Source organism: Canis lupus, chromosome 3 (genome assembly GCF_003254725.2).
Source record: "Canis lupus dingo isolate Sandy chromosome 3, ASM325472v2, whole genome shotgun sequence".
In the NCBI taxonomy this organism is placed as follows: domain Eukaryota; kingdom Metazoa; phylum Chordata; class Mammalia; order Carnivora; family Canidae; genus Canis; species Canis lupus.
In genome coordinates, this window is record NC_064245.1 from 24,798,353 (window position 1) to 24,823,948 (window position 25,596).

The window sequence follows — 25,596 nt, forward strand, 5'->3', positions numbered from 1 at the left end:
GCAATCACTTCTTAGCTGTGTGACCTTGAAAGGGTTTCCTAAACCATTCCAAGCTATGATTTGCTCGGCTGTAAAATGACAATAATGATAGCACCTACCTCCAAGGGTTATCGTGAATGTTAAGTGAATTCACACATGGAATGTGTTTACAATGGTTTCTGGCAAATAGGAAACACTCAGTAGGTATTAGATGTGGTTGTTGTTGTTGTCATTATTGTGATGATGTGCTTGGCATCCTTCCCGCTGCATAGCTCAAATAGGAAGGTCTCACTCCCATTGCTCCTACAAAATATTTGCATCTGATGATTCCTCTCAAGCTCATCATGTTAAACACTAATCTTGTCTAATTTCCTCCTAAAAATTTATTCCTCTTCTACTAGTGGGCGTCTCAATGAATCACACCATTATCATATATTCATTCTTTTAACAAATATGTATTGGGTATCTGCTTCCTACCAGAACCTACTGTTCTCTTTCCTGGGGATAGAGAGATGAAGGCAAAGTCCCTGCCCTCAAGGTAACAAGCAAACACACAAATGTTCTCTCAGAGAGTAAGGAGGTCTAGGAAGAAAGTACAGCGAGAGAAGGAACAGAAAGTGATTTGGCAAAGGTGGAAGATATTTGTTTTTAGAAAGGATGGCTAAGGGTATCCTCCTAGAAGAAAAGATGTTTGATCAGAGAGGAGCCCAAGCCAGGACACCAATGGCTAAGTAAATTCTGACATTCTTGTCTTGTTAACTCTCAGGTCAGCTCTCCATTTTCTTTCCCTCTTCTGTTTCATGCCCCCATTTCCCTCATGTCATTATTTTCAGAATTCCAAGCTTCTAGAATGTTAGGCTTTGTGCAATGAAACCATGGTTCTTTCCTTAGATGATATATGTTAGCATGTTCAAAGTGCATTTCATGGAAAACTCCCCTGAGATCTGTAGTCAGACAACTTTGAGAAACATTGGGCAAAAGTTATACAGGTTTCTTTACAGCAGTACTCATCAGAGCATTTCATAAGCTAAGACATACTATGAATTTCTAAGGTGGGATAATGGGGGCATAATGGAAGTTTCCATTTCCCAAATATATCAGACCACAGAACCCTTTTTTTAGAAAAAGATTTTCTTTATTTATTCATCAGAGACACACAGAGAGAGAGGCAGAGACACAGGCAGAGGGAGTAGCAGGCTCCCAGCAGGGAGTCTGATGCGGAGCTCCATCCTAGGACCCCAGGATCACAACTTGAGCCAAAGGCGGACGTTCAACCACTGAGCCACCCAGGTACCCCAGAACCTTTTTAAGGTGCATCTCATAGCATTAGTGATCCATAGGAAAACTTTGGAAAATGCTTATATAAATGTGTATTAAGCATCTACTTTACTAGCATAGACCAGCCTTTAAGAAAAATCCAATATCATTCTTCTATTAAATTCTTATTACTTTATCAATATTTTTGCTGAAAATGCACAACCTATTTAGTTTGATTTCTTCCCAAAGACTATAAATCCATACCACAGAGTGCTGACAAGAGCAGCCTCCTCATATCTGTCTCTCATCAAATATGGCCCGTAAAGGTGCTAACACTTTTTAATCCAGCTCTCTCCGGAAATATCACATAATTAAAGAGTTAACAGCACTGTCTATTCTTACTAGACACACTTCTCAGGCACAATTTGTGAACAATTTCAGTCATATCTCCAGAATTTAAATAGATATTGATAATAACTAACATTTATTGGACATTTTGCTTATTACTTTATGAAATGATCACAGCCACCCTATGATAGATAATATCATTGCTTCCAGGTCAGCAAATGGAGAGAGGCTAAGTAACACACCAGTAGGAAGTGCCTGAGCTGGGGTGCAAATCCTGAGACTGTGCCCTTGCCCACCACACTCTACTGTGGTGTGAAGGAAAAAGTTAATGGGATTTGTGGGAATCCATCTAAATGCAGACAGCTACTGGCACAGTCTCTGTTTCCTGAATCTCTACCACGTAGGCATTGACTGGAGCCAATGAACAGTCTCTGATATCCTGGTACTAAGGTTTTCTCATCCCTCAGGAAGTTGCTGAGCAAAGCTTATTATCATAATGTTGGGAGGCCTCGTTCAACTGCATGTTCTCATCCAACACTCTCAACTGCCTTGTCCCATGTTTAGAGTTTGGCCGGACTCAGAGCACACTGAGCCAAGCTTTCTTCTCTTTAATTGCTAAACCCATGTTTATTTGAAAGTAGACTTAATCCATGTATTTCTGATTACCCATCAGAGCTCATCAAAATGAAGTCCTGAAAAAAGCCTGTTTGATGTTCAAAAAATAATCTGAAGGCATTGCTCTTGTGAACAGGAAGCTGAATTTTGCCAAAAGTGAACTGCCCTGAATTCTGAAAGACCAATTTGGTCTGATATTTTATGAGATATTTAAACCTCTTCACTGTAGACTTGGCCCAAACTTCATCCATCTCTCTTTTTTCTTACCCACAATCCATGCTTTTAGTTATTTAGCGTGTGATGGTGATTTCTGTCATCAGGGATGAGAACACTGCTAAAAATATACTGTGTAACCAGTAGCAATAAAAACATGTTATTTCCTTCATATGCCAATCCATGGTTTCCACTTTCATGGCAAATAATTGTTCTTTGAAGTCCCTTTTACTTCTCTGGCTTAATATTATTTTTTCATCCTCATTAAAACTATCAACTAGTTAATAGCAAATATGAATATATTAAAGTATTAGACTTGTAGGATATTTTTAAAAGTAAAGAAAAATCCACTAACTTCACTGAGCTTTCAGTTCACATACACATACACATTATATATGTATATTTCTGGACCTCAATATTTTTTCCATATTAAAAAAATTAACCACATGATCTCATTCTTTGAGATCCAACTTTAAAATTCTGTGATTCAGTCAAAAATTTTATAAGATATTATTATAAAGTAATGAGACATAAGCCACATCTGAAAATTACTCTCACATAAAACATTTAAAAAATCTTCTCTAGATAAAATGTACAGAATGGATTCAGCATACCTACATGGTAGGTCTGGAAATAAGTAGTTTTGTGTAAATCTCTTATGGGGGTTACAGCATCCATATATATGATGTAAATTTCTATTTATTCTTTCTCCATTAAGAAATTTACATCAGGGGCAGGAGGTGGCTCAGTGGTTGAGTGTCTGTCTTTGGCTCAGGTCATGATCTCGGGGTCTTGGGATCGAATCCCACATTGGATTCCTTGCATGGAGGCTGCTTCTCCCTCTGACTATGTCTCTGCCTCTCTCTGTGTGTCTCTCAAGAATAAATAAATAAAATCTTTTTTTAAAAAGAGAAATTTACATCAAATATTCTTGGTATGAAATTGCATTTGTTCCTTTAGCCAGTAGGACCTGTTTGGTGGTTTAATTTAATTTAAGGAACATGAGAATAGAGAAAAGATAGTGCAGGTGTATTCATTTTGTTCCTTCACAGAATAAATGTTTCTTTTTGTTCAGTCATCTGTTCCATGGCGTGGGAAGGAACTTAATTCTCTCTCACATCTGGATATCTTTATCCTGATGAAAACTGCAATTAACTTCCTAACCCAAGCTCCCACTTTCACAGAGACCTCGTGGGCCTGTGTGCTTCCTGGTGGTGGCCATCGCTTTGCAGTCCCTGGCAATGGAGGAGTCTCAAGCTCAGAGGGGGAAGAAAGGAACCCACCCAGGGGATGTCCTCATTCAGTGACACGCTACGCGCCCTGGTGCTTCACATGTCCCTGAGTCATGAGGACACGGGTCTGGTGGGGCAAGGATAATAAGAATTAGGCAGGGCTTTTCTTGTCCAGACCTCCTTACTCATCAGGGAAACACGGCTCCCAAGTCATCCAGAACACTATGGGAACATGAAGTGAAGTCGAGGAGGTGAGCAGTGCTCACAAGTGTCCAGGCAGAAGCAACTGGGGAATGGGAATGGAAAGGACAAGCAGTGCCAACCCAGACGTCTGCAATCAAACCAAAAATCCCCTCCAGATTGAGCTATAGTCCCCATTGATAGCTAAGCAGGGCTCTGACTGAGACAAACAACAAGGCACGTGCAACCTTCTCCAGGCCATTTTTGTCAAAGAGTAGGCAAGAAGCTACCCAACGAGGTCATTAATTTCCTTTTTTTTAACATAGCTTTTTTTCTCAGTTATGGAAGTAGCACGCTTGTTATAGAAAAGCCTGTACATACAGAAAGATGTATAGAACAAATTAAAAATAACTCCTAATCCCACCAAAAGGCAGACATAAACCCTGTAATGCTTCAGAGTATTTTTTCTCCACCATTTCTTCTCTGTGCATTTCTTTCACCAAATTGGGATTATGCTTCGTACAGAGTTTGGGAACCTGCTTTTTCACTTAACCGTAACATGAGCATTTTCCCCAGATCATTAAATGGTCTTCAGAACACGATTTGGGATGGCGGCAGAGTCATTTTCTTTAATGGACCAATGTTGAAATGTTTTTGGCTAGACAAGATCATAGGCCTTTTCTAATAAGCACAAATAGTCCTTAGATTTTGTTTTATGTATTACACTTTCCATTTTCCATTAGGATTTTTCATGAGGTGGGGTGTTAGCACAAGCACTGATTCAGCTGGTTCCTGAAGGACTCCGAGAAGCAGATGTGTAGGCTTTTGGAGATTATAGATCTGGGCTCCCCGAATGTAGAATCCACACACAAGCCATTGTCTCTGAAGGTAAGAAGTAGTAAATGCCGTACCTTGCCATTTCTCCTTTCCTGACATGTTCCTGGGTTTCTGTTTTCTTTTCAGGTTGTTAGGGAATAATGGCATGTAATGACGTAGTGGAGCAATAAATAAAAGAGCAATCAGAGAATTCACAAGAATTGAATGTACGTTGCTACATTTACATGACGACAGACGTCAATGACATGGATGAATAAATATGCACCATGAGAAGATTAACAGAATTTCTGAACCAGAAATGTGAAAGAGAGGAGAGGAAGAAAGTATGATAAGACACTGTAGGGGAGATGACAAGAAGAGGAAAAGATAATAAGGATCATATTGGCCAAGTTAAACTCAATGTATGTATCCACAGATGGGAAAACTATATATTTATTATTATTATTATTATTATTATTATTATTATTATTTACTTATGAGAGACAGAGACAGAGATACAGGCAGAGGGAGAAGCAGGCTCCCTAGAGCCTGATTTGGGACTCCATCCCAGGACTCCAGGATCACACCCTGGGCGGAAGGCAGGCGCTAAACCGCTGAGCCACCCAGGGATCCCTGGGAAACTATGTATGAAAAAATAAATGCAGGGTATCATTAACACAACATTGATACAGAAGTTAGCTTTTGGGAGGTAGGAGCTTGTAATAAAGGAGAGTCCCTCCAAAAGCTTTTAAGTGCTGGCAATGTTTGATTTCTTGACCCAAGAGGCTTCACTGGTATGGTAATTAATCTGTAAAGGAGCTTATGTTTACACACCTTTCTGTATGATAAATTCATGAGACAAAAATATAGCCAATTTCCAGAAATACTTGGAAGAGTATGGAATTTGTGTTTGGGCTGGAGAAAAATAACTGTTCAACAGGGGAGTATACAGGAGAAAAATAGTCTTTTGTTTAAAGGGGAAAAACTGGACAAAGAATTGACATGTGGGAATTGAGGCTGGGACAGACAGCAAAATGCTTCGAATTTGCAAACAGTCACTTAGGTAACAAAGTTGTACAAAATTCTTCAGGGTAAGTAAATTAAACTCCTGGCCAAGGTCTTTAAGAATAAAACAGGATTTATGTACAGCATGATGGCTATAATTAATAATATTGCATTATATGCCTGAAATTTCCTAAGAGAGTATCAATCTTAAGTGTTCTCACCACACGCAGACACACACACACACACACACACACGGCTAACTCTGATGTGAAGGATGTGTCAATTAACCTGATTGTGGTAGATATTTCACAATGCATACATATACCAGGTCACCATGTTGTACACCCTAAATGCACAAACATTAGGCAATCCTATCTCAATAAGGCCAGGTAAAGAAAGAGGCATACACAAAATGAGAAAGGGGCAGGACAATGAGGCAAGAACTACTGATTATGTGTGGTGTGCATGTGTGTGTGCGTGTGTGCATTACGTGTGTATCTGTGCGCATGTGTATAAATATATTTAAAGTCAGCAGTTGTTACTATTGCTCAATCAAATCATTAATCATAATCATTAATCATTAGCAGAAGCCTGGGAAGGAGAAAATTTGGGTTGCAGTTCTATCAAATTGCCATGTAACATTTTGCCAGTAATTTGATTTTAAAAATAAAAAGGCAGTATGATACAGTTGTTAAGCTTTTGCTGTTGTAGACGTATTTCTGAGATCAAATTCTACTTTTGCACTCATGGATTTGTGTGACTCAGGGCAGGATTCTTAACCTGCCTGTCCTCAATCTTCTCACAATGAAGTGGGAATTATAGTCCCTACCTCAAAGGATTGTCATTAAGTTAAACAATTCACATTATTTGTTCAGCACAGTGCCTGTAAAATGTTCACTGTTATTATTATACTTATTACTCCCAAGTTTTATGAGTCTTAGCTCTAAAGGAGAGACAATGGATTCAACAATGACTAGAGCCCCCACTATTAAAAAATGGCAGGATTCCATCCCCATGGGTATGGCTTTGACGCGTTAAACTTGAAATGTCAGGGAGCCAAGAGTGATCAGTAAAGTTGTGCCCAAGTGCAAGGAGTTCAGGAAATAGGAGGTGAAAATCACGCTCATTATTCTGAGTCCATGATTACATACCCACCAAGAAGAACAGAGGTGGTAAAAGTTGACATCCTTCCCCTGCTGACACCTACAACAACTCCAACAAACTGACTCAACTAATCTTTCAAAATATCCCGAGATATTGGAATGCTTGATGTTCCCTTCCTGCAGTATCTGCCAAGTAATTCTTTACCAATCATTCAAGAAAAAGAAAGCATGTATATTTTAACCTGTTTTAGTTTAATGAAAAGTACTCTTTTGAACACTGACTTTGCTTACATTTGCTGATGACTCACCTTAATCCCATTGTACTGAGATGTCCCAGGCCCTTTCAGCTACTGACTTCCCACAATAAGCTGAAGTCATTGCCACGATACTCTTTGGCCTAAAATTCAGGTGGGTCAAAAACTAAATTGGAGATATTCTTCGGTTCCCTACTCTCTGAAAATACTGTTGAATATTTTTTCAACAGTTATGAGTATTTTATGTCTTAAAATATCTAAAGCTAAACTATATTCAGACAACTTGCCATCTACCTTTTAGGGAAGAACAGGAAGGGATGGGTTTATATCTTTTACTTAGTCACCCTGCAGTCACCCACCTCCAAAGCATCCCCTCTAGCCCACAACACTGAGAAAGCCTCCTTCTACATCCTTATGTCTGCAGTTCTTTACAGCCCAAATTAGATCTGTAAGGAGCATTAATGGGGCTTATGCCCAATTATCACATATGTCTATTTTTTTGAAGGTCAAAAAAGTGAATGCATCAAATTTTGTGAATACTCTATATTATTTTGTTACCATCATAACAAGTGAGATAGAAAAGAAATAGTGATGAAGATATTCCACAAAATATAATAAAGTGCATTTTCATGAGTATTTATATGTCTTCTTATTTTTCTAAAGTATTTTACAAAATTTTCTTCAATAAGACAGAATTTTTTAAATGGTAAAAAATAATTTTTAAAATGAAGATCACTCTACTAAATTACTAAATTACTATTCTTCCGGTAACTTTAAATTGAAACTTGATCATTATCCAAAACCAAAACATACTGTAATTCCATAAATAGAAATGCTCATGAAATACAATATATTCTATGAAAACAATTGCTTTGGTGAAAACATTTGTAGAGGCTAATCCAAGGAGACACAACTGATGTTTTATAGGTGCTGGATAGAGATCTTTGAAGATTGTTGAGTGAATCCTCGTAAAAATTCAAAAGATTCACAGTGAAACCTAACAGGGTAAAATAGAATAATCTTGACAAAGGACAAGTGCTTGGAAAGGGCAATGAGAGTCCTGAAATAAAATCCTCATAAGAAAAGGCCAACCACGCACTCAGCAGGAAGGTCAAGGTGGGATGGAAATCCCATATTTGTGAAGTACTGGCCCCTAGAACATGTTCCAACACCCAGGAGGAAGCCAGCTGGTACCTTGAGAATGTGGTTGTGTACCCTGAGATAGAACACCTTCACCGTCATAGGCCATTATCATCTCAAACCACTGGCACTGAGAAAAGAAGTTAAACAGCCTCAATGGCCACCGCTGGAACAGAAAGCTCCACCGTGGGATCGGTACTTAGGGCTTAACAGGAGGCACTGTTTTTTTTCAGTGTTAAAAGTGGTCTTAAAGTACATTTTATGGTGACAGATAGTAGCTGTACTAATAGTGAACACAGCATAATGCACAGACTTCTCGAATCACTATGTTGTACACCTGAAACTAATGTACCTTTGTATTTCAATTAAAAAACAAAGTGATCTTAGTGATGAACATGGACAATTCCATGACTATTGAGATTTCTGGGTCTGACCTGAGATCTTCTGCTTTAGTAGCTCTTTAAAAAAAAAAAAAGATTTTATTTATGATAGTCACACAGAGAAAGAGAGAGGCAGAGACACAGGCAGAGGGAGAAGCAGGCTCCACGCACCGGGAGCCCGACGTGGGATTCGATCCCGGGTCTCCAGGATGGCGCCCTGGGCCAAAGGCAGGCGCTAAACCACTGCACCACCCAGGAATCCCAGTAGCTCTTTCTGAAACAACTATCTTTAAAGAAAACGGTGAAGTTCACCAACCATATAGATTCACTGACTTAACTGAAGTTGGAACCAGCACCAAGTTAAGGATGAGTCTTTATATAAGACATGAGTTAGTATTTTTGGAGATTCCAGGGCAAGGTTTAACAGGAGAGTTCTACAAGGTCTGTTCAGATCCCAGACTGTGAAAAAGGACCACAACATTACATAACACTAAAAGAATACTTAAAGGGGAGCCTGGGCTGCTCAGTTGGTTAAGTGTCTGCTCAGGCCATGATCCTGGGGTCCTGGGACTGAGCTCCATCCTGGGGGGGGGGGGGGGTCCTGGGATTGAGCCCACTGCTCAGTGGGGAGTCTGTTTCTCCTTCTCCCTCTGCCCCTTCCCCTATTCTCAAATAAATGCAATCTTTAAGAAAATAAAAGAATACTTAAAGTAAAAATATTTGTGAATTTATAATAATTTTGGCATCACACTAGGAGTCATATTCATTGAGACAGTTTTGCTGAATCTAGTTTTTATTTTAACTTCCTGCTCTCAAGTCAACATAAACAGTATTCAGATTCTTGATCCAAATATAAATACCTGTTTTTATTGGAAGTGAAAATTTAATCATAAACGCCTTCTGATTAAAACACTGATCAACCAATAAGATTACATAACATTTTACATTTATTTTTATACTGCAGGATAAATATGTTTGAAGTACAAAAAATTTTTGGCCTAAAATTCAGTTTATTAAATCTGTATTAAATATAGTTTTTCTATAACACTGCACCAAAAAATATAATAATGTGAAAGGGAACTAACCGAACTTTAATCAATCACTGTTACAATCCATTACTACTTTCTGCTGGCACTAAAATCCCTCTATGCCACTGTATCCCATTTTGTATTTGACTTGTTATGAAAATAAATATGGCTAGATACTAGAATTTCATCTTACTCCATACTTCATTTGAGTCTTTGAGTGGGCTTTCTAATTTCAAAATTCCAGTTATGTTTTCTCCAAAATGAATATTATCTTCCTCTTTAACTCATGAGTTCATTTCCCTTAAGGTTAACCTTGTTTTGGGGTTTAAAATAAAATACCTCTCCTTCACGTATTTTTAAAAAGCCAGAGACTGTCCTTCTATTACTGTCCAACATGCATACATTTACATCAAATCCCAGGTAACGATGATTCATGAGTTGATAAAGTTCTGTAGAATGGCAGCTAGACAGGATGAGTTGTGTAGTGCATTTAAAGATGCAAAACAGGGAAGAAGGGCTTACTCAGTTCCAGACCATCAAGTTCATAATAAGCAATTAAATATCTGTAATTAAATCTCCATTTACTCAGCAGACCAGAACAGCACGTTCAAATCCAGTCTTCAGGGTAAGTAATAAGCTTTATAAAACTACATTCATTAATTCTGATCATAAAGAATGTAACAAAAACAATAAAAACTAAATGTGTGTTTAAGAGATCTGGTGGCATTTAAGGTCTAGACAGGCTTAACTGGACTTCAAAATTAATACGCACCTGCAGAAATAAAATAAACAACACTAAAAATTAATATGCATTTATTTCAGGACATTTATTTCAGGACTGGTAAGGGTAGCAATTAATATGGGCAAGAAAGGAGTTTAAGAATGAAACACCTGTGGGTATTAAAAATAGTAACATGCCCCTTTAAAATGATTTCTGCTGCTATGAACAATATTTAAGACATGTGGAAGAGGGAGATTTATAATATCATAAAAGTGTGATTGCTGGACTCTAATAACATTCTTGGGTCTCAATAATACCCTTCTTCCATATAAGACAAATAGGATTATACAGTTTTCCATTAAAAATAATAAATATGAAATAAAAGCAGCTTCTAATTTGAGGAAAAATATTGTGGATAAACGACTATAAGAGTTACTGAATTAGGGCTCATCATGCACTCTATGTTTTCAGAGATCTGAATTAGCAACACAGGGTCCAGAAAAACTGAAAACATGACTCCTCCTCTTCAGAAGCTTATGTTTGAAAACCCAAAACAGACTCATAAAAAAAGAGAGCAATCACAAAGATGTGCACACACATTCATTTGCAAGATACTTTCCTCACATTATTTCACCAGCCCCACAATAATCTTATGATTCAAGAAAAGAGAAGTGCCATTATTTTTACCTGTGAGCTTTTGAGTTTAAAAAGCTCCAGTTCTGTCATAAGATAATAATATAACTAAAGAATTAAACACTTTATGGGTTCAAGTACTGATATAAGCAGCTGCCAGCCATATTTTAATTATACCTCATAATGATCCTATGAGTATAATTATATGCCCAATTTAGAAATTGGGAAAATAAAGGTTATAACTTTCCTGAGGACCCATAGCCAACAAATGATGGAGCCAGGATAGAGGATCTGAACCTCCACCTGATTGACTCAGAACTCATGGTCTTAACCATTACATTAGCCCACCCTCCTCTACCATCTTTGAACTTGACTGGTTACTGGACGTCTCTGAGCCTCAGTTTCCCCATGCATAGCATACAGCTGATAACATCATTCTCTGGGACTACTGTGTGCATTAAATGGCATGACTTTTGATAAATTTTTGCCCCCAGTAAGTGCTCCATTGAAGGTGGGATTATCTCATCTTTCCGGTAGGGTATTTGCCCAAGGTCACACAATTAGTGAATGGCTGATCTAGGACCCAGACGTAGGTCCTCTGTCTCCCTGCTCTCAGACCACTGTAAATCTCCTTCCAAAATGGCCAGCACTGTGCTACATCCACAGCAGGCGTTTTCTTCTATTCGTGTTACTGCAGTTTCATTACTTATATGTCCGCAGTCCATGTTACATAATAGATAAGAGCAAGCAGCTGGTGTTCCTCAGTGTTCCCTCGGCTCTCATCTGAAAGGCTGGTTTCTCTCTAAGCTTCGGAACAATCAATGGCCATTCCATGGTTTTCATTGTTTTGGGGGGGAAGAGGTGAGATGTGCTAACTAAAATAAAACAAAGTGTTCTACAAACAAAGGAAGTCATGGAGATTAGTTACATGTACACAGATTTAAAAACCATACTACACATAAATCATTAAAACCATAAGGCAACCAGCTGACGAAGTATTATCTCTAAAGGAGGAATAAACTTCAACTGACTTGACTTATTCATTGTGGTTCCCTCTTCTTTGGGTATTAGTTTCTCTGTTTTAGCATTTTTTTATTATGTGAAACAAATTGTTTTAGAAAGTATAATTTAACTGGTAAGCTTGTACAAGATACAAAGAGAGTCAAAGACAGCTCCATCCGGTAGTCAGTTATGACCTGTCTCACAGGCCAACAGACACTAAGATGCAGTGAGTTATGTTTTGAAATGCACAAGTTGTGTCTTGATGTCTAAAGACCAGATTCAGAGTCTTAATAATTACTTGTAGGAATAATCACTTGTAATCACAGTAATCACTTGCAATAATGTTAATAACAATAATATTGCAGGGTGACAATACTTTCAGCTCCAACAGTAATAGAAAGCCATCCTCCTTTGCTGAGGAACAATAGAAATCAGAGGTGAGAACTCACTGTGGATCTTTGAATTATTTATGAGCTCAAGCATGTCACTTGCATCTGTATATTAAAAAAAAAAACCCACGAAAGTATAATAGCTCATTAGTGATGCAAATTACAAAAAGACGGACTTTATTCTGGTTTAGTGATGATTTTCGTAATTCAGCATTCTTACCAACAGTGAAGTATCCACTTTCTATTCTTTACTATTACCAGGATTCATATTGCTTGGCCGGGTCAACATTTTGGGCATCTTTATTTCACTCATCTCTGATTTATCCATTTTTATCAGCTCCTAATGCACACCAGCAACACTGATTAAATCGCTGTCATAATTTCTCTGAGATACAAGTAGAGTGAAGATACATCATTTGTACACTTAAAATATGTAGATTTAATAATGCATGCATGAATGAGGGAGAAGAATGTTTTTAAAACCTACTGCAAAAATACATGAGAGAGAAAAGAATGATGCAAAAGTGTTTAAAATGTTAACAGTGGGGAATTCTTTGCACTATTCTTGCAACTTTTCATTGAAGTCTGAAATTATGCCAAAATTAAAAATCAAAAGAAAAAAATTACATTGCAAGTCAATTTGCTATTCCACTTAGTGAGCTTAAGTCAGGGAATGAGAGAAAGTGGTACATGAGACTCGGAGCTAGCCTCAGTTGACATGACCCTCAAAGTATAAGCATCATACCATGCTGTGTGTGGTTCTAGTGTTTTGATATATGTATTTCTTGTGTAAACGATATTTCTAAAATTTTGCATTTGTGTTTTTATTATATGCTATCTATTGTACATTCATGCACACGAATTGTTTTTAAACAGGGTTGTAAAACTATGTTTTAAGGATGATTTAAGATTTTCCAGGGTGATTTTGGCTGTGTGTGATTTTAGCCTTATGTGCTAACTTTGGGTCTTGTCCTTAAGTCAGCTGTGACTCTGCTGAACTCTCACAAGTACACAAAGAAGTTACATCAATTAATAAGTTAATCTTGTCTTAATGGCTGCTCTATAATCATAAAATCAAGAGAATGAAAATTTGGTTCAGCAATCCTTTCCCCTTTCTGTGCTCTTTGCCCCCTTTTAGTATCTCTGCTATCACTGGGATGCTAAACCCTTAGAGTGCCCTGCTGGCCCTGGTCACAAAATGAAAGCATTGGATAAACAAAATGTGCTATGTGTCCCAGGAATGTTTTATTTGGGGAAGGAAATGCTGTCTGGGAAAAATAACAAACAGAAGGGAATCTGACAAATCTGAGCCCTTTAGTGGGGAAGAAGTCTTTAGGCAGGGGCAGTTCCCATACCTCCGTGATTATTAATTATGCTAACACATTTATTCCATTTATTTCTTGACTATTTTAATCTCTAGCACCACTGAGTTCAAGTTAATGTACTCTAATGTGCCAAGCTTGTTACAGGAACTCAACACACATTATAACACAGGACAAATGTAGCCAAGGAGATTTTCTTTGTGTGTCAGAGGATGCATCTTTTGGAGATTTGGTGGTGGGTGTAGCTATTGTTTTGACTTTGAAATAAATGTGAAATGAAGTCAAAAGAGCCCGAGGACTAAGAGTTAGAAGACCGGATACAAATAGTATGTTTTCAAGGTACAAAATCTCTCTATGCCTCATTTTAACAATCTGTAAAAGGAATGAAGATCATTGAGAGTTTTTTTATTTTTTAAAGATTTAACTTATTTATTCATGAGAGACACACAGAGAGAGAGAGAGAGAGAGAGAGAGAGGCAGAGACGTAGGCAGAGGGAGAAGCAGGCTCCCTGTGGAGAGCCCCATGCGCAACTTGATCCCAGGACCCTGGGATCATGTCCTGAGCTGAAGGCAGATGCTCAACCACTGAGCCACCAGGTGTCCTTAGAGTCTTCATTACTTATAATCATGGTAACCACCTGTGATAAGTAGCCATGTGTTTATGACAGTATGCCCTACCTAGCTCTCAGGTTTGTGGTAAGGAACAAACGAAAGAATGTTGATGAAAGCACTTTATGTCTCTAAAGCATGAAATAAACACGACAGAAGAGACTAGCTGTGATTGTTAATTTTATGCATTAACTTAATTGGGCAAAAAGTGCCCCAGGTATTTGGCTAGATATTAATCTGTGTGTGTCTGTTGCAAATTTTTCTGGGTGAGATTAACATTTGAATTAGTAGTTTGAATAAAGTAGATCACCCTTCCCAAGCTGGGTATGGCTCACATGCCTTCCATTGAAGGCTGAATGGGACAAAAAGACTGAATAAGGAGCAATTTGCTTCTTCTTGCTCTTACGGTCTTTAAGTTGGGACATTGGTCTTCTCCTGCCTTAGCGTTTAGGCTAGAACTGGAATTTTTACCATTGGTTCTCCTGTCTCTCCAGCCTTCAGATTCAAACTAGAACTCAACTCTTCTAGGTCTCCAGCTTGCCGACTGAAGATCTTGGGACTTTTCAGCCTCCATAATCAGCTGAGTCAATTCTCCTTATAATAAATCATAGGTACACATGACATAACATATGATATCATCTCCTATTGATTCTATTTTCTCTGGAGAACCCCAGTACACTAGCTATGAAAAATACTCAGGCCTTACACCTATTAATTGGGTGAATTAATGGAATGACCGGTGAATAGCTGTCTCAATCAACCAGTTTCATTGTAATATCTATGCCCAATGATCAGTCCGAAAACTCTGTTCCCATCTCCACCACATCCTAAAATTACTAAAAGGGCTGAAGATTCTGAAGTGATGGAGAATCATTCCAGCCAGAACAGTGCTGAGTTTATTTCTGGGACAATCTACTTCCACACAGCTTGTCTTCTTGGTCTTTAGACTGTTTCACACTCACATAAAGGAAAAGAAATGAGCTTTGGTAGTTTAAGAAATGAGAAATTACTAAGCACCATTTAGACATAAATTGGTGTTATGAATTCAATATATCTCACTGTGCTTATGTCTCATGCATTTTCTGTTCCTTTGGGGAAGGGTCTCATATGTACTTGCTCATTACCACCTTCTCATAGTGATGCAGGCTCTCCCCGAACAGAGCTTGCAATAATCATATGTCATCCACTATTTTCACAAGCTCTTGGTTGTTTTTATTGTCCTCAAATCTTATCTAGATTAAACATTTAAGACATTAAATGCCCTTAATCTAAAGTTAAATAAGAGAATTCCATCTGAGGAACAATCTCCGTGAATGATAATGAAACACTGCCACAATTTTAATCACTTGTAGGACCCCATCTGTATAATGCATTGTGTCAAACACAAAGGACGAAACTCTCACTGGAAGGGGAAAAAAAAGGTCTAGGTTAGTCTGCCCTCTAGCGTAGCTTACTGGTTCCTAAAATAAACTAGAGAAACGTGTCCTGGAAGCCGATTGTGCAATTCTCTCAGGATGGCAACTTGCCATCATCACCAGCACTGGATTTTCACAGCTCTCCTCCTTGGGAGCTACAGACTTTTCTAGCATTAGGTCACATTTCTAACCTAGTTTTCAAGAGAAATACATACGGAGCCCCACCCTCCTGGACCTCGGCCTGCTTCAAGTCCACCTTAGAGGGATAGCCTTGACCACGGTTTGTGCCATTTGCTACCACTTTGGGAGAACAGGGATACGAATGAATAGAAAGACATATTTCTGAGTTCAGAAATGAGTGCATTAGGAGAGGCTTCTGAAAGGGAGATATTTGGTTCTAAGAACTGTTAGTAGTGTGAATCTCTTCGGGACAACCAGAGCTATTTACATAATAAAGCACCTTGTCCTTGGCTGGCCCTTCTGAAAGTTAGTTAGGTACCCACCTTCTGCTAAACTCCAAGGCCTCTATTTGCAGTAAAGAAACATCTTTAAGTTCCCTGTGTCTTAACTTCCCTCTGCTTTAGATTTAGAAAGTAAAGTGCTTTAGGGGATAGTTTTTTTTTTAAGTCTGCCATTCATACTCATCTACATAAATGTTCCTTTGTCTTTTTATTTTTTTTTTTTATTTTTTATTTTTTTTTAATTTTTATTTATTTATGATAGTCACACAGAGAGAGAGAGAGATGCAGAGACATAGGCAGAAGGAGAAGCAGGCTCCATGCACCGGGAGCCCGATGTGGGACTCTATCCCGGGTCTCCAGGATCGCGCCCTGGGCCAAAGTCAGGCGCCAAACCGCTGCGCCACCCAGGGATCCCTCCTTTGTCTTTTTAAAAGAAAGTCTAATTCTTGTAATTGATGGACTTGTTTAGGCCTGAAAGCTTTCCTACTACATATCAACTCCAAAATGATTTCAAACAAATATATACAATGTTGAATTACTTCTTTAAAAAAATTCAAGGCCCCATGTACCTATTTACCTGGAAAACTCAGATTTCCTGATTAATCAAAATTTGGCCTGTACTTCCTTACTCTTTCCACGCCCCTTTAGTTCATGTCCCAAAGATATTTAGCTAAGTAGTGATAGTTTGTTTCTGGGCACCCCAATCACTACCAACTTCAGGAAATACAAGTCCTGACCTTCACAAATAAAAAAAAATAAATTAAATAAGGCAAATAGCCTTTTTAAGTATAAATTACATGTACACACAAACATTCTAAATCTGCAAAACACAAAAATAGCCTCCTATTTATATTTCTGTCATCACAGTTAGCAGTTCAGGTGGGCTGAACCCCCTAAGTACACTACCACAGACTACCTGATTCATTGTTGGCACAACGGCTTCCTTAAGCCATCACTTTGGGCTTCTCTGCAATAGCACTATAAATACAACTGTGATCTTCGATCTATTTTCAAATTGTTCATCCCCGACAGTAAGATAACCACAGGCTCTAACACATGTTGAGGGTGAAGACATGTTTTAAGTCGAATGGAGAGGAATTAAAAAGGAGAGGCATGTGAAGTAGTAGACAGAGCACTAGGAAACCAGAGACCTGATTCTAATTGTGATCTTGTCACCAGCTACCCTGTTAACTTAAACAAGTCACCTTATAATTCCAGAGCCTTCTTTTGCTCATCTGTAATAGGTGTGGGCTAGACTTAGACGACATTGGAGGTATCTAATCTTTCATCACCAGACTGCCTGTTCTAATTGCATCTATGCCTTCATATCCACATCTGTGTTTCCATGTGTTTTAGACTAAAAATATTACAAATCTAACTTTGCCAATCCAGAGACAGTGTTACCCAAATACCATGTTCGCACTGACGCTGGTTCTCAATCCAATCCACACCCAAGGCATGTTTGTCATTTGCTGTCCTGATTTTCCTGCTAGTTTTCTTTGCCTAAGTCTCTAAAAGATATTAGGAGTTTGATCACTGTCATAAAGAGAAGATGAAAGATTGAAGGCTCTCTGATTAGCACTTTGCATATTTTTTTTTCTGAGAATTTCAAGAGCACATAAAAGTCACTTGTTCTCTATCAGAATTTCCCTTTACCCCTTTAGTTTGCTGACATGTGATTTTCAAGTCATTTTTAGAAATCTGAAACCTGTTAGAGATCACAGATGCCAAGATCTGCATGACTGCCACAGTTTGGGGAGAATCTGCTTTTTTAAGACAACAAAGGCAATAAATAGAAATCTGCTTTCCCCTGATTCTATTCTTTCCCAAAAGAAAAAATGTCTTTGTGGATGCATGTCATTTAATAAGGTTTTGAGACTGTCTTGGTTGAGACTGTTTTTGTTCTTAGCCTCGACTCAAAATAGCATTTGGGCTTTTCATCTTGAGAATTGCAAGCTTATTCCTGTTATCAGCTTCCATTAAGAGCACAGCTTCATAGTCCTTTTAATGTCTGAGATTCTCTTTAATAAAAGTAATCATCTAAGCGCCAATGGTTGGCAGCAGTAAAAATATGTTTTTGCCAATACAAATAAGTATTTGACTAATTTGAACTCTAACCCCCCACCGAGCTTTTTAGTCTTCATACCAGTGAAGTCAGCCTCCCAAGGGTGGGGTGGGGGTAGAAGAGTGACAAAAGAGGCAAAGTAAAGCCTTACATCCTTATAAATAAGCATAGGAAATGAAGAGAAGATACAACGTCTGTCTTAAGGCACGGGGAGAGGGAAGCATGTGAGGATGTCAGGATGGGGTACAATTTTGAGGGGAGAAACGAGAGAGACAGATATGGGGAAGGAATATTAAACGCAAATGTGAGATGAGAAAGGGACAGCCATGCTGAAGAATAGCCGCAAGCTCAGGTTCATCATAGACATAACGGGTGGTAACGCGACAAGCCGAGAGATGGGATTGGAAAGGTCATCTGCAGTTAGACTGGAGAGGATGCGAGAGGGCCCTGGTCTGTCCTGCATCAGCAAACAGTGGAGATAGTGCCCCAAAGGGAGAAACGGGCTACACCAGACCCATCCCAGGGATGAGACCACTTCCAAAATGCTACCACTAGAAACTCCAGGCCAGCCAACTCCAGGAGTCAGAGGCAGGCTTAGAAAAAATTGTGGAAGTCACTGAAAGGCATGAAGTCCCTGTGATGTGAGACCCACAGCCCTGGGCTAAGAGCAGAAACTTTGAGGGATGTTGCAAGAAATGAGCAATGGGTTCTGAAGAGTCCACACCGAGTAGAGAGAGGCATTGATGATGGCATCAGAGCACTGAGCCTGGGAACTGAACCCTACTACCTGGAATGTCCTTTGTCAGGAGCTGCACTTTCTTTCATAACAATATTTCAGGCCATTTCCACCTCCGAGAATTTTCAACATGTGACAGTGACAAATTACTTAACCTTTCTGTGCCTCAAGTTTATATCTGCAAAGTGGGAATAATAAGCCTTTACATATTTATTAAAGGCATTGAGTTAATATTTGGAAACCAAAAAAAAAAAAAAAAATTGGAAACCACTTAGAACAGTACCTGGCACAAAGTAAGTGCTATTTAAGTGGCTTAAATTATACATATATAATTCCTTGCTTCCTCAGAACCCTCCCTCCCACATAAACAACATAAACAGCTGGAAGCTGAAGAACCTCACAGGTCATCAAAATATCAGAATCTCAGTGCACAACCCAACTACTTTATTCTCCTAGAAACTCCTTCTCCTCTCCCTTGGGAAGGAGGATGCAGGGAGATGAAATTTTATCCTGCCGTAAGTACCAGTCTTTGTGTAAATTTTTATCACCTCTAACTAATGTTGTAGCTCATAGCCAAGCTCAAGTGCATACTATCTCTTACTTTCTGCTGTGACGACTCAAATCTAGAGATCTGGTGTGTCATTTGTGCCTGTAGTGGAACACTCCAGAGCAGCGATTCCACTTTACTGTAAAGAGCACACCCACATGTATGTCTGCCCACCCTCATTCGATGGTGACGGAGCCTGGGGCTATGTCATTCCCCCCTTTGTATTCCTCAGCAGTGTTCAGCACTGTGTTTACACAGAGTACATGTGCACTAGTTCTTTACAGAACAAAACTGATTCAGGAAAAACACACAAATGACATGTGTGTACAAACACTTTCAAGCCCATGAACAACTAGTTTTCTTGTAAAAACCAGAAACCGCCTGTGTGAGAGTATCTGGCCAAAACCTTCACGATGACAACATCTGAATCACCTGTTTTGTCTGAAGACTAAACTTTTAACCTCAACCCCACATCACAGCCCACTGTAACGATGTAAATGAAGCCATGTGGTCCAGCGGGCCTAACGAACAGCAGTCCCATTTCTTCGGTTGCTTTAAACTCTTGAAGTTTCACATGACTGCAGACTGTTAGAATTATGTGAAATATGTTTCCAAAGTCTTGCCTCTGCCCTCTTTGGAAATAAGTCATAACCAGCTGCGGTGCCTGCCACGTCGCAGTATAGATGAAACACATTTAACCTTGTTTTCTATAAACAGAAAAATCTAGCTCCGAATCCTGAGCAAGCATCTATAGTATCAGAGGGAATTAAAGCAGAAAAGACTTCAGAAATCAGCTCGTACAGTTCCTTACTTTTCCTGCTGAAGATCTATTAAACAGAAGGGCAGGGTTGCTGAGCTATTTATCCATGTGGCTCAGTAAATTACATGGCAAGGACTATGCAGATGACAGAGAAAATGAATTTTCAGCTCAGATATATATAGGATTTTTCATCTGGGGATGAAAGTGTTAATATTAAGCTTTGTGGGTTTGTTGTTCAAAGCCCCCCCCCCTTTTTTTTTCAAAGCCCATTTTTATTGGTTTCTGCCATCTTGTTTTCTTCCAACTTTTGGCCCCTTTTTCTAAGTTTGTATCCTTTTCTTCCAGGTGTCCTATAACTCTTGATGATCCTCTCTCTTGGTGAGCTGGCCATGCCCATGGCTTCAACAACAAACAAAACAACAAATGTCTGTTTCCAACCCAACACTGCCCTCCTGAGCCCTCTCCTCTACTATGTTAACACTTCCACTTGAATACCTTCCCAAATGCCACCTTCAGGACACAACGAAAAGGTGTTTAACACGGCACTGAAAATGTTCATAAATTGAATGGTGGCCACTCTCTGTGCTCCTATCTCACCTCCCGTTCACTCACCCCCACCTGACCATTCATAACAAACCAACTTGCATTTCCTTGAACACAGGATGTCCTTATGTGCCCTTATTTCTTTGTATCTGGTACATCCTCTGCCTGGAAGCCTCTGCACCTGGCTAATTTCCACTCTACGTTCCAAGCACAGCTCAAAGGTCATCTTGTCCCAGCCTCCCAAATCTGTATATATTAAGCTTTGCTTCTGTAGAGCCCACTGAGCTTAGAACCATTCCTGGCACACAGCAGATTTTCAACTGATGGCTGTAAAATTATTAAGAGAATGAAAGATGAGTCTACAAAGTAACACACACCCTTTCAAATCAGGTTATTGTTTTTGTTTTTTTTTTAAATTTGATTTTGATATAATTTAGAACCTATAGGAAAGGTATAAGACTATTACAAAGAACTCCCATGTGTGCCTTATCCAGACTCACTAAATTATTATTATGGCTTTGTGATTCTGTATATGAGTGTGTGTGTGTGTATAAATAAAGCATATTTCATATATATATATATATATATATATATATATATATATGCCGTTTCTAAATCATTTGGTAGTAAGTTGAAACTAGCATGCCCTTTTACTTCTAAATACTTTAGTGCATATTTTCTAGAAGCAAAGCTATTCTCTTATATAACCACAGTGAAGTTATTAAAATTAGGAAACTTAACATTGATATAATGCTATTATGTTAGTCACAGTCTATATTCGTTTTAAAAATATTTTTTTGAGAGACACGGTTTTGAGCAGAGAGAGGGGGAGAGCAAATCCTAAGCAGGCTCCATGCTCAGAGGGGAGTTCAACATGGGGCTCAATCTCTCAACCCTGAGATCATGGCCTGAGCCTAAGTCAAGAGTCAGATTCTCAACTGACTGTGCCACCCAGGCGCCCCAGTCATAGTTTATATTCAAACTGCCTAAACTGTCATTTGTTTATATGTATTTAATAGCTACTGTTGCCAATAATGTCTTTTATAGCTATTTTTTTCCTGACCCAAAATCCAACCCAAGATCAAAATGTGTATTTTACTGTCATTTCTTCTGTGTCTCCTTTAACCCAGATTTTCAGTCCCTCAGACTTTCTTTTTCACTTTTGACTTTGAGATTTTTAAAGAATGCATCTCAGGTTTTTAAGACTATTCCTTAATTTGGTTTCCTAATAGTTCCTGATTATTAGATTTGGGTCACGCATTTTTTCGAGGAGGACCAGTGCAGTGATGCTTCACCCTTCTCAGAAGATGGTATCAGTAGACACATGATGTCTGTTTGTCCCAGTATTGGGGATGCTAGCTTTGATCACTTGTTTAAGGTATATCTGCCAGGTTTCTCCACCATAAAGTTATTGATTTTCTGTTTATAATGAAGAATCATTAAAATGGGTGAAACACTTTGAGAGAGTGTAAGCATCCTGTCTGTGGGAAGATTTTAACCTATTAATTGTACTATTCACTGAGGATTTTCTAATGCCATCATTGCGTCTGTACTTGGACGTCAGTTGCTATAAAGGAGAGCTTTCTTTGCTCCTATTGGTTTATTTTTTCATTAACTTATTTATAAGAGTGTGGATTTTCACTTTATCCAGTGAATTATAACTCATTTTATCATTGTTTACTTTGATTCTCATTGACCCTGATCTGCTCAGGGGTGGCCTCTTCAAACTGATCCCTTTATCCTTTTGACATTTTCCCATTATTCACCTTACACTTCTGGCACAAAAAAGAGGTTCTAGGTTGATTTTATCATTTCCCTTGCATAGCCCTAGAATTAGCCAGTTTCCTAGGTTCTTCTTTTTAAATCAGTTTTATGAAGGAATATTTTACATACACTAAAGCCAACATTTTTAACTGTGTCCGGTGTGTGTATGCAGTTTTGTAACCAATAACATAATCAAGTAATTTTCATCACCTCAAAGATTTCCCTGTACCTCTTTGCTGTTAATTCTCTCCTTTCCTCCTCAGCCCCTGGCAACAATTGATCTGTTTTCTATCACTACAGTTTTGCCATTCATAGAATTTTAGGTGATTGGTACCATGCAGTTCCCACTCTCTCTCTCTGGCTTCTTTCACTCAGCAAAATGCTTTTGAGATTTATCCATGTTGGATATTCATACCGACAGTACAGACTTTTTCTTGCTGAACTGTATCCCATTGTATGGATATAGCACAATTCGTTGAAGATTATGATGAATAAAAATGCTATGGACATTCAAGTCTACATACAAGTCTTTATGTAGACATAGGTTTTTATTCCTCTTGGGAAAATACATATGGTAAGTGTTTCTTAAGAAGTTAAGCAAAGAAGTTAAGTGTTTGCTTAACTTCTTAAGAAACACCTAACTATATCCATTTTGCACTCTCATCATTTTGCATTCCCACTAGTGATGTAGGAAGAGTTCCAGTTCCTCCCTATTCTAGATAAAAAATGGGTGCTATCAATCTTTTTTAACATTTGCTACTGTAGTGCATGAGACAGGGTATTTCCTTGTAGTTTTAATTTGCAAGTTCTTAATGATTAATGATCTTGAATATCTTTTGATATGCTTATTTTCCATTTGCGTATCTTCTCTGGGGAAGTGTCTGTCCAAATCTTTTGCCGGTTCTTTAAATGAGTTGTTTCTATTCTTGTTACTGAGAGAGAAATATTCTTTGCATATTCTAAGTACAAATCCTTTATCAGACATATGTCTTGACAATATTGTCTCCCAGTCTGTGGCTTACTTGCCCACTTACAAAACCATAATTTTTGAAGAGCAAAGTATTTATTCTGAAGTTCAATCTATTCATTTTATTTTGCAGCTCACGATGTTGTGACTGCAAGACATTTTCGGCTTACTTAATTTCTCTTACTTTTTTTTCTAGATGTGTTATATTTGTAGGTCTTCTGTTTAGGGTAATAATAAATTTCAAGTTAATATTTGTACAGGGTGTCATTTTTTTCATTTTTTTCCATTTGTATATCCAGTTGTTCCAACACCATTAGTTAAAAAGATCATCCTTTCTCCATTAAATTACCTTAGCAACTATGTCAAAAAGTCAATTAATTATATATGTATGTGTCTGTATCTGGACTCTATTTTTTTCCATCAATCTATATATCTGTCATGAAACTAACCAATGCTGCACTATCTCGATTACTGTAGCTTTCTAGTAATCTTGGAAATGAGTAATATAAATCTTCAGCTTTGCTCTTTTAAAAAACTTGTGGGGGGTATACTACATCATTTACATTTTCATGTACATTTTAGAAACAGCTTGTAAGTTTCACACGCAAAGAAAGATGGTGAAGTTTTCATTGGCATGCCTTGAGTTTACACATCAATTTGAGGAGAATTGATAACTAAAATTTATTTAATCTTCTGATTCATGAATATGGCAAGCCCATTCATTTAGTTATGCCTTTGTAAAATGTTTCTTCCTCACTGAGTTTTATTTTTCAGTGTTACAAGTTTGTACACAATTTTGTTAAGTTTGAGGTCATTTACATGGTATTTTAAAATTTCAATTACCAATAGTTTGTGACTTATATATAAAAATTAAATGATATTTTTTTTAAATTAAAAATTAATTAATTAATTAATTAATTAATTAAGGTAGGCTCCATGCCCGAGAAGTTGCATCTTCTACCAACCAAACAAGCCCCTTGTCCGAAAACTAAATTGAATTTTACACACTGGCTTTGTATACTTTGACCTTGCTAAACTCAGGTATGATTACTTCAAGTAGCTTTTTAGAAAAAGATAAATTCTTTACTTTTGTCTGTGAACAAAGACTTTTATTTATTTTTCAACTGTACACACATATAGATTATCTATTTTTCAACTAATTTCACAAGAACCTGATGCAAAGTAATGACATTAGATATTCTAGCTTTGTTTCTGATTTTAGTGAAAAAGTATTCAGTCTTTCACAATTGAATATTATGTAGCTGAAGTTTTTTGTTGATGCTTTTGTTAGGTTAAGAAAACTTCTATCTAATCCTAATTTGCTAAGAATGTTTTTTTTATTACAAATGAATGTTGAAATCTGTCAAATCCTTTTCTGTACATCTTGAGATTACACACACACACATTTATATATAATAAATTAAATAGATTACTTTATGAATGTAAATATCAACCTCACATTCCTAGTTTAAAAATCTCTTAGAGGAAAATATATCCAATGGAAAAAAGACAGTCTCCTCAACAGATGGTGTTGGAAAAATTGAACAGCAGCACGTAGAAGAATGAAACTGGACCACTATCTTATACCATACACAAAAATAAAATAAAAATGTAATAAAGAGTAAATGTGTGAGAGGAAACCATCAAAATCCTAGAGAACAACACAGGCAGAAACCTCTTTGACCTCAGCAGTAGCAATGTCTTATTAGACATGTCCCTGGACACAAGGAAAACAAAAGCAAAAAGGAACTATTGGGACGTCATCAAGATAAAAAGCTTCTGTACAGTGAAGGAAACAATCAATAAAACTAAAAGGCAGCCTACAGAAAGGGAGAAGACTTTTGTAAATGACATATCTAATAAAGGATTAGTGTCCAAAATCTATAAAAAATTTATCAAACACAACACCCAAAAAGCAAATAATTCAGTTAAGAAATGGGCAGAAGACATGAATGGACACTTTTTCAAAATGGCTTACACATTTAAAGATGCTCAACATCACTCATCATCAGGGAAATACAAATCGAAACCACAATAAGATATCATCTCACACCTGTCAGAATAGCTAAAATTAACAACACAGAAAACAACAGGTGTTGGTGAGGATGCAGA

The 25,596-nt window shown here is 37.8% G+C and overlaps 1 long non-coding RNA gene across 1 annotated transcript; it reads left to right on the forward strand.

Annotated features, from left to right (window-relative positions):
* The first annotated feature begins 860 nt into the window (after positions 1-860).
* LOC125754840 (uncharacterized) lies at positions 861-5,555 on the forward strand. The gene is made up of 3 exons (XR_007409747.1): positions 861-1,031; positions 1,130-1,269; positions 4,788-5,555. It is a non-coding gene; the product is annotated as an uncharacterized LOC125754840 (long non-coding RNA).
* The last annotated feature ends 20,041 nt before the right edge of the window (positions 5,556-25,596 follow it).